We start from the raw sequence: 14,496 nt of genomic DNA, 5'->3' as shown, positions 1-14,496 counted from the left end.
CGACCCCAACCAAGGCCGGGGATGAGCCTTAGCCAAGGTACGTGCCCTTGGACGGAATTGGACCTGGGACTCGTTGGTCCGCAGGCCGACACTCTAACCGCTGAGCCAAACCAGCCAGGGCTCAAGTAGGTACTCTAAGATACACATGTAAAAATAACTGGCTCATTATATGTGCAAATAATATAAAGCTCAATGAGGATTATGTAGTGCAAACTGCACCTGTGAAACTGGGCAAGTAGTGTGCCTTGGCAGTGCTGAGCTACAGTGCCAGGAAATACCCCCAGGGAGTGTGATGGTCCCTGAAGCTTTGATTAGAGAAAAGAATGTGGGGTTGCCTGGAACTTCTGGGGTGGTTGTGAAAATACCAGGGTATAAAAGCAACCATAGGATGAAATAAACTTTAAACATAACTCTACATCCAAGCTTCTTACTGGTACCTGAATATACCTTTGCTTTGTTGTAATCTACTTTAGAGATGTCCTCTTTCCCTCTCCCCATCAAAATTTTTCCTCTAGGTAAGATTCAGTTCTTGAGCCATCTCTTTGTGAAGTCTCTCCATAATCCTCCCAGCCGGAGGAGGTCTTTGCCTTCCGGCTCCCTTCCCCCAGGTCTCGTAATTACAATTGCAGTACAAACTGCACCGGCAAAATGGAAACTATATCCAAAGCCAAGTTTAAGGCTTATCCAGCAGTGGCATTACTTCTCTCTGATTTGGAAATCTGTGGGGAAAATTACATTTAGCCCCTTTAAACAGGCCCACTGAAACATGGCTTTATGGGAAAATGAGCTGGTCAAGCAGCAGTATATGCAGTTAGTCAGTCTAAGGTGTGGCAGGTGAGGGAGCAAGAAGAGAGAACAGACTTTGGAAGCGATGAGCCAAGCCTGTCGTGTAAGTTTTAATTCTTGTAATCTTTGATAGTAATAAAATGAGATTCAGGTTAAGTTACTCATTCAGAACTGCAGAGCCAGCTTCAGAGCTAGATTCAAACCCCAGTTTCAAATTGAGGCATATTTACTGCTGGAGGCTGAAATGCTGAGGAAAAGGTGCAGCCGGTGAACCAAGTGGTAAATAAGGCATCCATCTAAGGGAAAAGGCCCAGCATTTTAGTGAAAGCAATGAACCAAAGAACAGGCCTCCCCCAGGACAGAGCAGAATGGTCTTCAATCAGGAAATCCATAGTTCTCGCCTCTGTAGAATGGTAACTAGGTAAAGTAACTGAAAGTGGACATGATCACCATGACTTTTCTAGACTCTCATGTTTATGCAGCTGGAAAGCAAAGTTCTTGTGCAATAAAGATTTACTCCTAGGAGTACGCTCAGTCCATTTTATTTGGATCTCTACCACGTTAGTGATGTAAATGTCAGCTCTAATAGATTCTTCTAGAACATCCTTGCATATTAGATGGTTTCATTTAGGCTGCCTTCCTAAGTGTAGTTTATATCTTAGGGACTTTTGTTTTTTAAATATAGACAGAAGAAGTGTTTTATCTTCTTTGCAGAGATTTTTAGGGTACCTAAGGATGTCACATGTGACATCTCATGCACCCCCCCCCCCCCCATTGACCCCTCATCTTATTGTCTAGACTTGAGAGAGTCAGAATCTTGCACTCTTACATTCGGATTTTTGTCTGGGGGGGAAGTCACAAATGAAAGGTTCTTTAGCCACCAACCAATACTTTTTTTGGAGAATATCTGAAGGTAACAGTTACTCATGTTTCAGAGCTGGATTTTAGCAACTGAGAGTGTTTTCCTTCCAACAAACTTTGTCCCTATGAGTGAGCCTCCTCATCTGCTGCCTAAAGAGATGTCTAGGAGAGGCCCGACACACCACACTAGGCTGCCGTGACTCGGCCATGAAATGAGATCTTGAAAAGTCTATTTGCCGTGCCCTCAGTGATTCCTCTGTAGCTCAGGCCCAAATCCCGTGTGGGACTAATTAGGCCAATTTTGTTGTTGACCCAACTCAGTTGTTGACTGCAATCCTGAAAAGGAATGCTTTCAAATAGATCAATATCACACTGCAAAATGTGGCTGGAGACCAAGCGCTTTGGAGAGCCTGGAGGAAGAGGGAGAGACAGGAATGTGGCCTGGAGGGTTACCTGAGACTCACCAACTTCCTGAGAGAGCAAATAATAAAGCAAACCCTGTCCCTCCTAAAGCCTCCAAGATGACAGTTGGGTGAGAGGAAGTTTCTACACCAACTTCTGCTCACCAAGGCAGCCAGAAGAATGGACTGTTCCTTGGTCATGCCATATTTCCACGGAAAATCTGTTCAGTATTGCAGATTATTTCCAGACTAGTATGAGGAGCCAGAGGTTAAATAAGGACAAAAAAATAGAATTGCACCTACTCGCTTTCTATCCAGTCGGGCCCTGCCCTCCTGGCATCAAGAAGACTGGTGAGAATGTCCTTTGGCTGGAAGCAAAACAGGAGGGTGAAAACGGAGACGACAGCCACGTCTCACTTCAGACTGCTCACCTCCCGCTGGAATTCAGTATCTCATGCCTTTCCTCCCCCCAAGGGACCCACGTTTCGAGTTTATAAGTGCAGCCTTCAGTTATCAAATGAGGAGCCTGTGAAAGCCCTGTGGCGGGGGAGGGTGCACGGGTGGGCAGAAAATCTCTCCCTGTTCTCCATGGTGCTTACCGTGCACCGAGGGAGGGATGCAGTGTGACAAGAACAAAAACGAGGACTGGTGGGAGGATTAAACAACCACATGTAGAACAAAGCCTGGTACACTGAAAGAGGACAGACGCCGAGTCCCGGAAACACTTGCTGTGGTGACTTTCGAACAGTATGTGCCAGGAGATGCTGAAACCCAGCACCATGAGGTCCACAGAGGGATAGCTCATCCTGCTGGGAGAACTCGGGGAAGACCACGAAGGATAGTGAGGGTCCTGGGAGACTGGATGGTGAGTGGGGACAACTTCCAGCTCTGTCACTTAGCTGCAAGACCTTGGGCAAGTTACTCGATCATTTTAAGTCTCAAGCTCCTCATCTCTTAAATAAGAGCAATCCTCTTATTGGAGTATTGAATTTGGTCTCGTATCTGAGTAAATACTTGGTATGTGATGATTGTTATTATCTAAGAGAAGCAGAGAGGCTACGTGACAAGTACAGACAATGTGGGCAAAGTTGTGGCGTTAGTGAAGGCCGAAGAGTTGAGGGCAGGTGAAATTGCATCTCTAATTTCTTCAAAGCTGTATTTCAAACTCATTTGAATAATGAGCACCCGGAACAGTAACTACCACATAGGACTCAGTAAATGTTTGTGAATGAATGGATGTCCTTCAGGATCCTGAAATTAAATTACATCTTAACCCCTCTCCCCAAGCCTGCAGTGGTAATTACATTCTCAGACCTCATTAAAACTTCATTATCACCCTGTTTTCCAAGCTAAAAATCCTGGAGATGACCAAGTCCTTCCTTCCCTCTACTTCTAAGAAGTCCCCGCTAGGTTCTCAGAAATGCCTCTTGGATGTGTCCTACCCCCTCCATCCCCTCTGTCTTGGTGGATCATCACTGCTCAGCTGTTGCAGCAGCCTGTTATCTTGTTTTTCTGCCATCAGCATGACACAGTAGGCGGTAGATAAGCTGAAGCTCTGCCTGAGGACAAGGTCTGGAGGACAGTTACCACAGCCTGCCTGCGGGAGAGCTTCCAGAGAGTGCAGTACTGACATACTTCTGACCTGCCTTCAGACTTCTCACCCTAGCGTCCTAAATCCTTGTGCCCTGAGCCCAGGCCATACAGGCCCAATTCTACAGCCTCCTCTGTTCTGCATTTTATTTTAAAATATGTTTTTATTGATATTTTAGAGAGAGAGGAAGGGAGAGAGAAACATCGATGTGATCAGCTGCCCCCTTCACGCTCCCTACTGGGGATCGAAACCACAACCTGGGCATGTGTCCTGACTGGGAATCGAACCAGGACCTCTTTGTCCATGGGACGATGCTGAATCCACTGAGCCACACCGGCCACGCCTCTGTGCCTCTCCAGCAGCTGCTCTGTGTTTATCTTCCACTGAAGCCTTGTGCAGGAGGAGCACTCTGAGAGACAAGGATATTTATAAATAGAAAGTGGGCGTAAAGTTCTGCAAGTGTTTCAAACAAGGCTAATTCTATCTCCATTCAAGCTTTGAAATTCCTGTCCACCTCTTCATCTTCCGTCTTTTCCCAAAGCTTGTGAATTTCTGTCCTCTCCTAGTTATGGCCATGATAACCCTGGAAACCATGGCGGCTGAGGTGTGACCTGGAAAGAGTGGGGAATACACACGGATTCATCATCTGTAGACATCTGTCAGAGTAAAAGCTACTGAGGGAACAAATATACTTACCACCTAATAATAGGATATTTGTTGGTGGCCTACTACATGTCCTGCCCATATATCCATTAGCTCCAACCTATAGAACAGCTACAGAAGCAATACCACCCCTATTTTACTGATGGAAGAGTGAAACTCAGAAGGGTTAACTGATTTGCCCAAGACTGGTAAACGGCAAAGCCAAGATTCAGACCTGGGTCTACAAGTCTGGGGAATTTCTAACATGCCTCACACGTGTATTGAGTCCTACTGTTTTTCTGCATAAAAACAGGAACAGATTTAAGGAGTTAAACATAAAACTTGAGCAGGAACTCGTGATTTTATAACAAAAGGGTCAACATTGTCTATTATGGCTGCATACTCAGAAACCCAGCTAACTGGTCTAAGAAAAGGAATTTATTGGCTCAAGTAGCAGAAATGTCCAGTGGTTAGTCCACTGGTTCGAACAAAGGCATCAGGACCCCGTCCTCCTCCCATGGGTCCGCCCGCCTCTGCCTCGGTTTACCTCAGACAGGCTCTTTCCACCCGGCAACAACATGCCAAATGGCAGCTCCACTTACTGGGCTTCTTAGAGCTTGTAAGTCCATAGAATGAGCAAATATCTCCTGGGGAACTCCTGGAGGACCTGGCTTGAAACACATGTTCATCTGTAAGCCATCCAGTGAGCCTGGGGTACTCTGGTCTACTGACCAGACCTGAGTCTCAGGCCCAGCCTGAAGGGGTCTGGATCCAGGGTCAGCCACACTGGAACCCTGTACTTTGAGCTGGAGGGGCATGGCTCATGAAAGGAAGGTTCGCGGGGCAAAGACATACACTGCAACCTGTTTAAAAGTAACAGCTTGGATAGAACAGGAAAGAAAGCAACACAAACTACCAAGAACACATAACCTCTGAAAACCCGTGAACCTGAGATGAGCACGGGGCTGGTGTGTATTGGAACCTTCTGTGCAGGGGCACCTCAATCTCTCCATCAACCAGACAAATCCCTGTGTTTCAAATGAGGAAAAATAGCTCAGGGATTTCAACAACTCGCTAGTAAGGGGCAGAGCAAGGATTCAGACGGCTGGGTGTGTTGGACTGCAAACCCTGCATGCTTTACACTGCAGCACATTGCTAGCCTTCAGGTGAGACCGAAGGGTGAGCATGCGGAAGCCATGTCCCTGTGGAACACCTTCAACTGCCGGGCCATGCTCTGAGGGCAGGATGGCAGCGGCTGGAACACGGCCTCTGCCCTGGCAACCAGAGCCCCCCACAGCTAGCTGCTGAGCCGCCGAGAAATCCTTCACATGCATCAGGGCCAGGGTCCTCTCTCAGTGAGGAGGAAAAGACACGCTACCAGGGAGCTGCTCCCCCAAACTTACTTCTGACCATGGGAAAGAATTGCCTGGTGCTGTGGGTTTCACAGAAACCACAGGAGAAAGTCGAATTGAGAAAGAAGGGCCTGTGGGGCAAGGGATGGATGGATGGATGGATGGATGGATGGGTGGGTGGGTGGGTGGATGGATGGATGGATGGGTGGGTGGGTGGGTGGATGGATGGATGGAGGATGGATGGGTGGATGGATGGGTGGGTGGGTGGGTGGATGGATGGATGGATGGGTGGATGGATGGGTGGATGGATAAATAGTTCTAGGAAATAATTTGAAAAAAAAATAGAGAAAAGTCAGGAACCCAAGTTTAGAGACTTGAAGTGGGAGTGGAGCACAAGAGGGATGGGAAGCTCTAACAGCGACAGTGGGGCCGGCCCGCCTGCAGAGACCTCGGACAGAAAGGGGAGCACAGAAGAAACCAATGCGGCTCTACAGAGGGCACCTGGCAGGCTCGAAGGGAGAAGGCAGAGGGGGAGATGGAAGGGTGAAGCCTTGATAAACAGACTTCAAAAAGGTGCAGATGGTAGAAATGCCGGCTATATTCAGGCTAAGGAATAAAGAGGACAGGGTTCACCTGGGGATGCGGGTGTCAGGCTGGTCTTTGTTGGAAAGCACATTTCTTCCTTCTCCCCCGAGGAAAAGCATTTGTGAACTGGATGGGTAAAGCAAAATAAGGAGCAAAATAAGGGTCAGAGGACATTGAAATCCCCAATAGAAGAGATGATGGTAAGAAGAAACCTAAGCACCTAGCCATTTAAAATGAGGTGCAAATCCCAAGGTGCTGAAATACCTTTGCAGGTAACATTCGGGAACCAGTGGAGCTGAGGAAGGAAAGGGGGTCACAGTGCCTGATGACTGCAGATGTCCTGATATTCAGAAAACAGAAGAGGGTAGATTCTGGAAACTCTAGGTGGATACATTTGAGATGAAGTCCCCCCAAGTTCATTCTAGAATACGATATTAAGCTGTGGTTTGAGAACACCTAGAAAAATAATTGGTACCTTCACAAGATACAGTAAATAATAACAGCAACAATAATTTATTGTTTATTTGGAAAGCCACTAGGAAAATTTCTTGGACGTAGTATACCTTGTTTCCAGTTAGACGTTGAAATGCCTCCTGACTGAGGAGACAACTAAGAAAATAGGCATCTCGGAGATGGCCCAGGTGGGTGGATTCACACACCTGCCCCCAGTTGGTTATCCAGTTGATACGAATCTGGAGAGAAGTCTTACGTTCCATGCTTCTGGAACCTGCACTTGGTCAGCTCAGCTGTTATCAGCGCCTGCCACGCTCACCATGTTTGCAGATGGCACCACTTACTGAGAGCAGAAGCTAATCTTTGAATGTCAGAATCAAGATTCTAAAGCATCTTGAAACTGGGCTGAAATCAACGGCACGAATTTAAAATAAGCAAAAAGCAGGTGCCACTGTGTTCTGTTGCCGACAGGATTCAGTACAGTAGCATGCTGTACAGGCTTGTAGCCTAGAGCAATAGGCCTGCACCATCTAGGCTTGTGTAATACTCTCTGATGTTGGTACAATGACAAAATCTAACCTATTTCTCAGAATGTATCCCCATTAAGTGATGCATGACTGTGTAAACAAATCCGGTTACTTCTTTACTAATTTACTACCCTAAGCCCAAATTCTGCTTACATTCTTCACTAATTAAGCACCCAAACCTAGTTTCTTTGTCTTACCAATTCCTCACAAATTTATTGTTTGAAAAGAATAAAAACTGCCTGCTTCGGTCATTTCTTGAGGTTCCCCCCAACCAAAAGTGGAAAGACCTGCATTTTTCTTTTTAACCAGCTGCACATCCACAGGAGGGAGTGGGCTTGACGGTGCTGCATGTGGAAAAGGCAGAGGGCTTTCAGCCGGCCTCAGGTTGAATAGAAGCCAGTAGGAGCAGAGCAGCTGCTTAAAAAGATAGTGGTTCTCCCCACCCATTTTTATTTGAGGTACAAAAAGGTGAAACAGCCCTGGCTGGCTTGGCTCAGCGGTTAGAGCGTCGGCCCGTGGACCAGAGAGTCCTGGGTTCAGTTCCCATTAAAGGCACGTACCTCGTTGCAGTTTGTCCCCAGCCCCGGTTGGGGTTGTGTGGGTGGCAGCCAGTCGATGTGTCTCTGTCACGCTGATGTTTCTCTCTCTCTTCCCTCCTCTCTCCCTCCTGCTCTATCTGAAAATGAATGCAAAAATGTCCTCAGGTGAGGATTAAAACAAACAAACAAAAAAAGGTGAAACAGTGAAAAGCATGCGTCTCCCCCATAACCCTTCCTCTTCCCAGGAGGCAACCGTTATTAACAGTTTCTAGTAGATCCTCTGAGATGTATGTTATGCCCATAAAAGCAAGTGCATACTTTCTTTTTTATATATAAACAGTAGTATGCTGTACACCTTTGTTCTCTTATCAGTAAATCTTAGACATTGTTTCATATCATTATTAGAAATTATTCCTCATTCTTTGATAAAGGATGCACAGTATTCTATTGTATAATGTGCTGCAATTTATTCAGTGGGTCTTCGACTGCTGGACCTGTCGATTGTTTCCAGTGGTCCGCTATTACAAACAACGCTGCAATGAATGAATGACATTTCAGACGTGTGGCAGATATCTGAAGAAGGGCTTTGTGAGAAGGGGAATCACCGAGTGGAAGGGTGCGCACATTTTTAATTTGGTACATACTGTCCAGTTGCTCAGTTGTGTCCACTAACAATGTATGAATGTCTGTTTTTCCAACTTCCCGCCAACAGATTATGTTGTAAATCTTATTGCTTTTGACAGCCTGAGGTAAAAAAAAAAGGGGGGGGCATTGTACTTTAATTTTCTTATGCTAAGACTTGTATTTTCTTTTTTATATCCTTTACCCATTTTTCTACTGAGTTGTCTTTTTCTTAGAGTTCTTTTTATATTAAAGAAATTTTGTGATATGAGTTACAAATATATTTTCCAGTTTGTAGTTTGTCTTTTGATTTTATTTCTAGCAATTCTGCCATGTTTTCCTTTCCTTTTTTTTTTTTTTTTAAGATTTTAAAGAGAATTGATTTTTAGAGAGAAAGAAAGGGAGAGAGAGAGAAACATCGATGTGAGAGAGTAACATTGATCAGCTGCCTCCTGTGAACCAAACTGGCAGCCTTTCAGGGCACCAGACGAGGCCCAACCAGCTGAGTCACACTGGCCAGGGCACCATGTTTTCCTTTTAAGCTGTAGTGAAATATATCCATCATTTTTTTGTGAATTCTGGAATATATGTTATATAGTTCAAAGTTTTTCCTCACTCTGAAAATGTTTAAAAATCATCATTTGATTTCTTTTAGGTTTTTTTTTTACATTTAAATATGTGATCCCTTTGGAATTTGCTTTGGTATAAGGCATGGTGTATGGATCCAACTTAATATTTTTTCAGATGGCTGCCTAGTTGTTCCCAAACAATTTACTAAGTTATGTATCTTTTCTCCTCTGATTTAAAATTCCATTTTTATAATATTCGTTTCAATACGTATTTGGATCTAATACTGGATTTTATAGTCTGTTCCATTGATCTACTTTTTTTTTTAATCCTCACCCGAGGATATTTTTCCTTTTTTTGTTCAGGCAGTGTGGGAGAGAGAAAGAGAGAGAGAAAAAAACATCTATGTGAAAGGGACACATCGAGTGGCTGCCACCCGCACGACCAACCAGGGCCGGGGACAAACTGCAACCGAGGTACTCACCCTTAGCAGGAACCGAACCTTAGTCTCTCTGGACTGCAGGCCGACGCTCCAACCGCTGAGCCAAAGCGGCCAGGGCTGGTCTACTTCTTTTGATACATTTGAAAGAAATTATATTATAGTTTTTATTCGTATTTTAAACTACTTTTGAAATTAAAGCATTAAATATTTGTTGTAGAAAGTTTGGGAAATAGGAAAATTTATACAGAGAAAAAAAATCATCCCTGAACCTACCATAAGTAACTAAATATTTTGGTGTTTATCCATCAATCTTTTCCTGTGTGATTAGAATTTTTAGCCAGTTAAGATAATGCTACATAGGTCTAATTTTTCTTTCTTTCTTTCTTTTTTTTTTTATTCCTCACCCAAGGACATTTTTGCATTTATCTTCAGATACAGCAGGAGGGAGAGAGAGATAAAGAAACATCGATGTGAGAGAGACACATTGAGTGGCTGCTTCCTGCACAACCCCAACCGGGGTGGGGATGAACCGAAACCGAGGTACGCGCCCTTAGTGGGAACTAAACCCGGGACTCTCTGGTTCATAGGCCGACGCTCTAACCGATGAGCCAAACCGGCCAGGGTTTTAGGTCTAATTTTCCATCCCCTAAATTTAGTGTGAGCCAACTGCCCAAAGTGGAACTAGGCAACATCTTACCCTAGTTGTCTTCACTCCTCCACCTTCCTCCCAGATACCCAGCGTGAGAGGTGGAATCAGCTTTTGAGTCTTCCAGCTCCTTCCCTCCCCTTTCCATCCTAGTCGCTGAGTCCTCCACATTTTCCCTGCATAGAACCACAGGCCCTGGATTACGAAATCTTCTCAATGTACAGATGAAGACACCAAGACGCAGAGAGGGGCACATAACTTGTCAAAGTTAAGAGTGCTTTTAACTACAAGAAACAGAGGACTCAATTCAAAATGGCTCAACTGAGAAGTGGATTTAGCATCTCTCGTAATAAGAGTTTCATGGGCAGGGGAAGTCGTCCAGGGTGTGTTCACTCCGTGGCTGAGTGATGCCATCAAGGATCCTGAGCCTTGCCATCTGTCCATTCTGCCATCCCCAGTGTTTGTATTAGCTTTTGTCCTCACACTTTCCCCTACATGGTTGCAAGATGGTGGCAGTAGCTCCAAGTATCATCTTCTCACATGATACAAAGGCCAGAAGAGAGCACACCCCTTCCTAATTCCATGTTGCCCAGAGCAGGAGGTGGGGGTAGTTGGGAAATGTAGGAGGGCATTTTTGGTCATCACAATGATTGAGGGACAGTAGGCAAGGGCCAGGGATGCTAGATGTCTTATAACGTTTAGGACCATTAAGTGAAACATTCATTAGCTTTCATTTCTCACAATAGCCATGTAGGTGAAAAAAACAGAACTTAACTTTGGTTTTACATGCAAACAATTTTTTGCAAGGTTTTAATGTACACTGAATTTCCCAAGAATGCAGCTTCCCTGTAAATTGAGGAAGGATTGTAGTGTTTTTGTTTGGAACTTCAAAATGAGTCATTCACTATTTCAGACATCAGTGTTCCTATTGGGGTCCCGCTTGCACACTTGGTATCAGCCTGTGTTTGTAGCTACTGCACTTGCAATTTTCCATAGAAGTATAAACATCCAACTTCTCTATTCGTTTTTTTTCTAGTGTAGCAATGCCCAAATATTTACATATCAAAAACAGATTCTTTTATTAAAATTACTTCCCTTTCATTTCCCCTTTATTTCACACTTAGAGCATTATACTGATTTTTGAATATATAGGTCATTCATTTTCTATGAATTTCATTTTGGTATAAGAAAGGAGGCATTACAAAATAGTTGTTATGAAAGGAGTTAGGTCAGACAGGACTGAGATCCAGAATAAAGTCTAGAAAGCTTAGCCTGGCACTTAGAATCCTACATGATCCGATTCAAAACCCATTTTTCTGAACCTGTCTCCTGGCAGCACCCCTGGATTTCAGACATCAGCCAAACCAAGGTGATTATTCATTTTTCATACACACCAAGCAATAGTAATAGCACATCCTGGGTGCTTATGATATGCCAGGCCCTGCGCCAAGTGCTTTATCTCAAGTATGTTTTTCGATGTTGCGCCAAGCCAGTGAGGCATAGATACTTTTCCTCTCCCCATTTTACATGTGGGGAAACTGAGGTCATGCAATTAGGGGTGGAACTGGGATTCAAACTAAAGCAGCCTGATGCCAGTCACTGCTCTTCACCGAGACTCTGTTGCCTCCTAGGGGAATGTCGCTGTTCCCTGGTCCTCTCTCCCAAAATGCTCTTCCCGTCTCTGTTACCTGTCAGATCTAGTGCAGCCTCCATGGTTTCCTTCAGGTGTCACTTCCTTCATGCATCCTTGTTGGATCCCTCCGCTTGGAATTAATTTATTTTCCTAATGCTCTTGTTGCATTTTGCCAATGGTTTTTATTATGACTACTTTAAAGAACTGAGGTGGCAATGATAACTTGCTATTTGCCGTCCAGGCCGCTCCCTGTCTCCTTCCCTTTTTCTACAACAACTACTCAGCTGAGTTGAGGATTATGTTTTCTTTTTTTATATTTTTAAATTTTTTTTCTTTATTGATTTTTAGAGAGAGAGGAAGGGAGAAGGATGAGAAATATAGAAACTTCAATGAGAGAGAACATCTACTGGCCACCTCCTGCATGCCCCCCACTGGGGATCGGGCCCACAACCTGGACATGTGCCCTGACCGGGAATCAAACCGGCGACCTCTTGGTGCATGGGTCGACGCTCAACCACTGAGCCACACCGGCCAGACGAGGATTATGTTTTCATCCCAACCTATCTCCCCCAATCACTCAGGACTCTGCTGACCCACCCACTGGTTGGCACTGCACTGGGTTAAACATAAGCAGAGTTATTACCCCACCCCCACACACACATACACCCCTACCATTCTGAATGCAGTGCCTGTTATCAAAGGACATTCTTCATTGTCAGAAACAGGGATCAAAATGCCACAGGGATTCTCTCTCTCACCCACCTTGGTAGGACATACCCTTCCTTTCTTCTCTCCCTTCCTCTTTTCCAGTGACTGTCACTCTCTGGGGCTCCTGCGGGCCATGGAGACCTAACCACTGTCTTCTGCCAGGGCCACTGCCACGGAAGAGTGGGTCTCTTCCCAGCCTCCTTAATGGAAAAGCTCACGCTTACCCCCAAGGAAGTGCCAATCAGGGTGTCTACACACAGCACTCCATGGCAAAATGTACAAAATTTGGATGCCCGGCCAGTGTGGTGCAGTGGTTGAGTGTCGACCCATGCACCAAGAGGTCACTGGTTCGATTCCTGGTCAGGGCACATGCCCAGGTTGTGGGCCAAATCCCCAGTGGGGGGACATGTGAGAGGTGGCCAATCAATGTTCTCCCTCATCGATGTTTCTATCTCTCTCTCCCTCTCCCTTCCTCTCTCTCTCTAATATCAATAAAGAAAAAAGAAATCAAAATATGGGTCTTCTGCCCATCTGGAGTTACTTGTCCCTCCAGTCTCCTCAGCCACCACGAGTCAAGAAGAACTTGCAACAATAGCTCAGGGAATGAGCCTGCGTTTGGGTAGAGACTCAGTGACTATCCTGCATCTTCGCCCCAGTTTTGAGCAGGTCTGGTTCTCCCAGTGGTCCAACTATCTGTTGCTGCAGTGACCCAAAAGTAACTGATTTAACACAACAGTCATTTCTGGTCATATGCAGTCATATCACCTCCCATCCCTGGCCTCAACCTTTCCGTCTGCAAAAAGGAGAGAAAGGAGGGGGAGTGTTCAGTTCCCCTCTGGGAAAGGGCCAAGGGACCTGATCCTTGAAGCCACTCCCGGCTCCCCCTCTCCCAGATCTTTCACCAAGTACTCAGAGGAATTGGAACCCTGCAAATCAGGCCAGGAGCCCACCCAGGAGCTATAAACGTTTACTCCCCTGGAGGTCTGAAATCTCAGAGGAAGACAGAAGCTCAGCACCCTGACATCTGTTTCTCCTGCCGGCATCTCTGCTTTGCTAAGGATTCCTCTTCTTTCATTTCTCCCTGGGGCATGTTGTTGTCTTTCTCATTAACTTCCCTTCAACTCCCAGCAAGGTCCCTAGACTCTGAGCTCTGCTAATTCCCCTGTAATCCCCTGGCAAACCAGGAAGCTAATTAAATTGTGTTTGTGCAGCACTCTGTCAATCTCTGTGTCTCTCTTCTCAGTCTCTCCCCCATCTGTCTCTTGCCTTTCCCTTTCTTACTAGCCAGTAGTTCAGATCCACCCGAACACTTTTGAGTATTTTCTCCCTGCCTCTCCACTCTTCTGTCTCCTGTCTGTCCTTCACTCTGCAGCCAGAGTGGTCTTACAACACATCTCTGAGTGCTCTCCCCTCTGCTGCAGGATAAACCAAGCTCCTTAGCTGGGCATTTAAACCCCACACACCTTACCTGTCATAACATGCCTGGAAAAACCTTCCCTCCTGAACTGAGCATCCTGTTCCCTCCCCAAGCCCCCACTATGCCACCTCCATCCACCCTTGGTTCATAGTCTTACCTTTGACTGGATCCCACCCCCTCACTCCTCCATCTTGCTAGGTCAGATCCTCACCATTATTTGGAAGTGGCCTGCTCTGTGACCCCTTCCTGGTCCCCCTGGTGGAATGTCTCCCTCCCTGAGCTCTCATATCTCATAGCACTTTGCAGTGCTCTCCTGACACTGATCACCTTTCTACCTGTTGTGGTTCTTTATGTCCACATCCAGCTGCTCCTGCTAAATGATGAGATCCTTTAGGGCAGGGTCTCCGGGTCTTACTCATCTGAGCTTCTGAGCACCTACCTAACATTGCCCTGGACACTGCACTGTTGTCTCCTGGCCCTCGCTGGCAGCTGGCACCAGCCTTCGTGTGTATTCCAAGAGGAGGGGAGAGGGCAAAGAGAGTGGCCTCCCAGTTGAGTCGGTCCCTGTAAAGCATTTTCTCTCTCAATAACTTCCCATGGACCATACAAAGGGTCTGTGGCAGAGCCAGGACTGGAGCCCAGGCCTCCCGCCCCAGTCAACTGGGTCAAACAGAGGGCACCAGCAACTGGCACCCCAGAGTGGGGCTCTCAGAAGCCATGTACTC

At 45.9% G+C, this 14,496-nt stretch overlaps 1 long non-coding RNA gene across 2 annotated transcripts; it reads right to left on the bottom strand.

The window, feature by feature from the left end:
* Nucleotides 1-3,884: 3,884 nt before the first annotated feature.
* On the bottom strand, nucleotides 3,885-7,806 carry LOC118629031. Of its 2 annotated transcripts, XR_004959340.1 has the most exons (4): nucleotides 7,759-7,806; nucleotides 6,267-6,344; nucleotides 4,154-4,250; nucleotides 3,885-4,048 (listed from the first exon to the last, which is right to left on the bottom strand). It is a non-coding gene; the product is annotated as an uncharacterized LOC118629031 (long non-coding RNA). The 2 variants fall into 2 exon arrangements; XR_004959339.1 differs by having other exon boundaries at nucleotides 3,885-4,250.
* Between the last annotated feature and the right edge of the window lie 6,690 nt (nucleotides 7,807-14,496).

The sequence above is a fragment of the Molossus molossus genome, unplaced genomic scaffold (genome assembly GCF_014108415.1).
Source record: "Molossus molossus isolate mMolMol1 unplaced genomic scaffold, mMolMol1.p scaffold_m16_p_13, whole genome shotgun sequence".
Taxonomy (NCBI): domain Eukaryota; kingdom Metazoa; phylum Chordata; class Mammalia; order Chiroptera; family Molossidae; genus Molossus; species Molossus molossus.
This window is presented reverse-complemented; position numbering and strand designations above follow the sequence as displayed.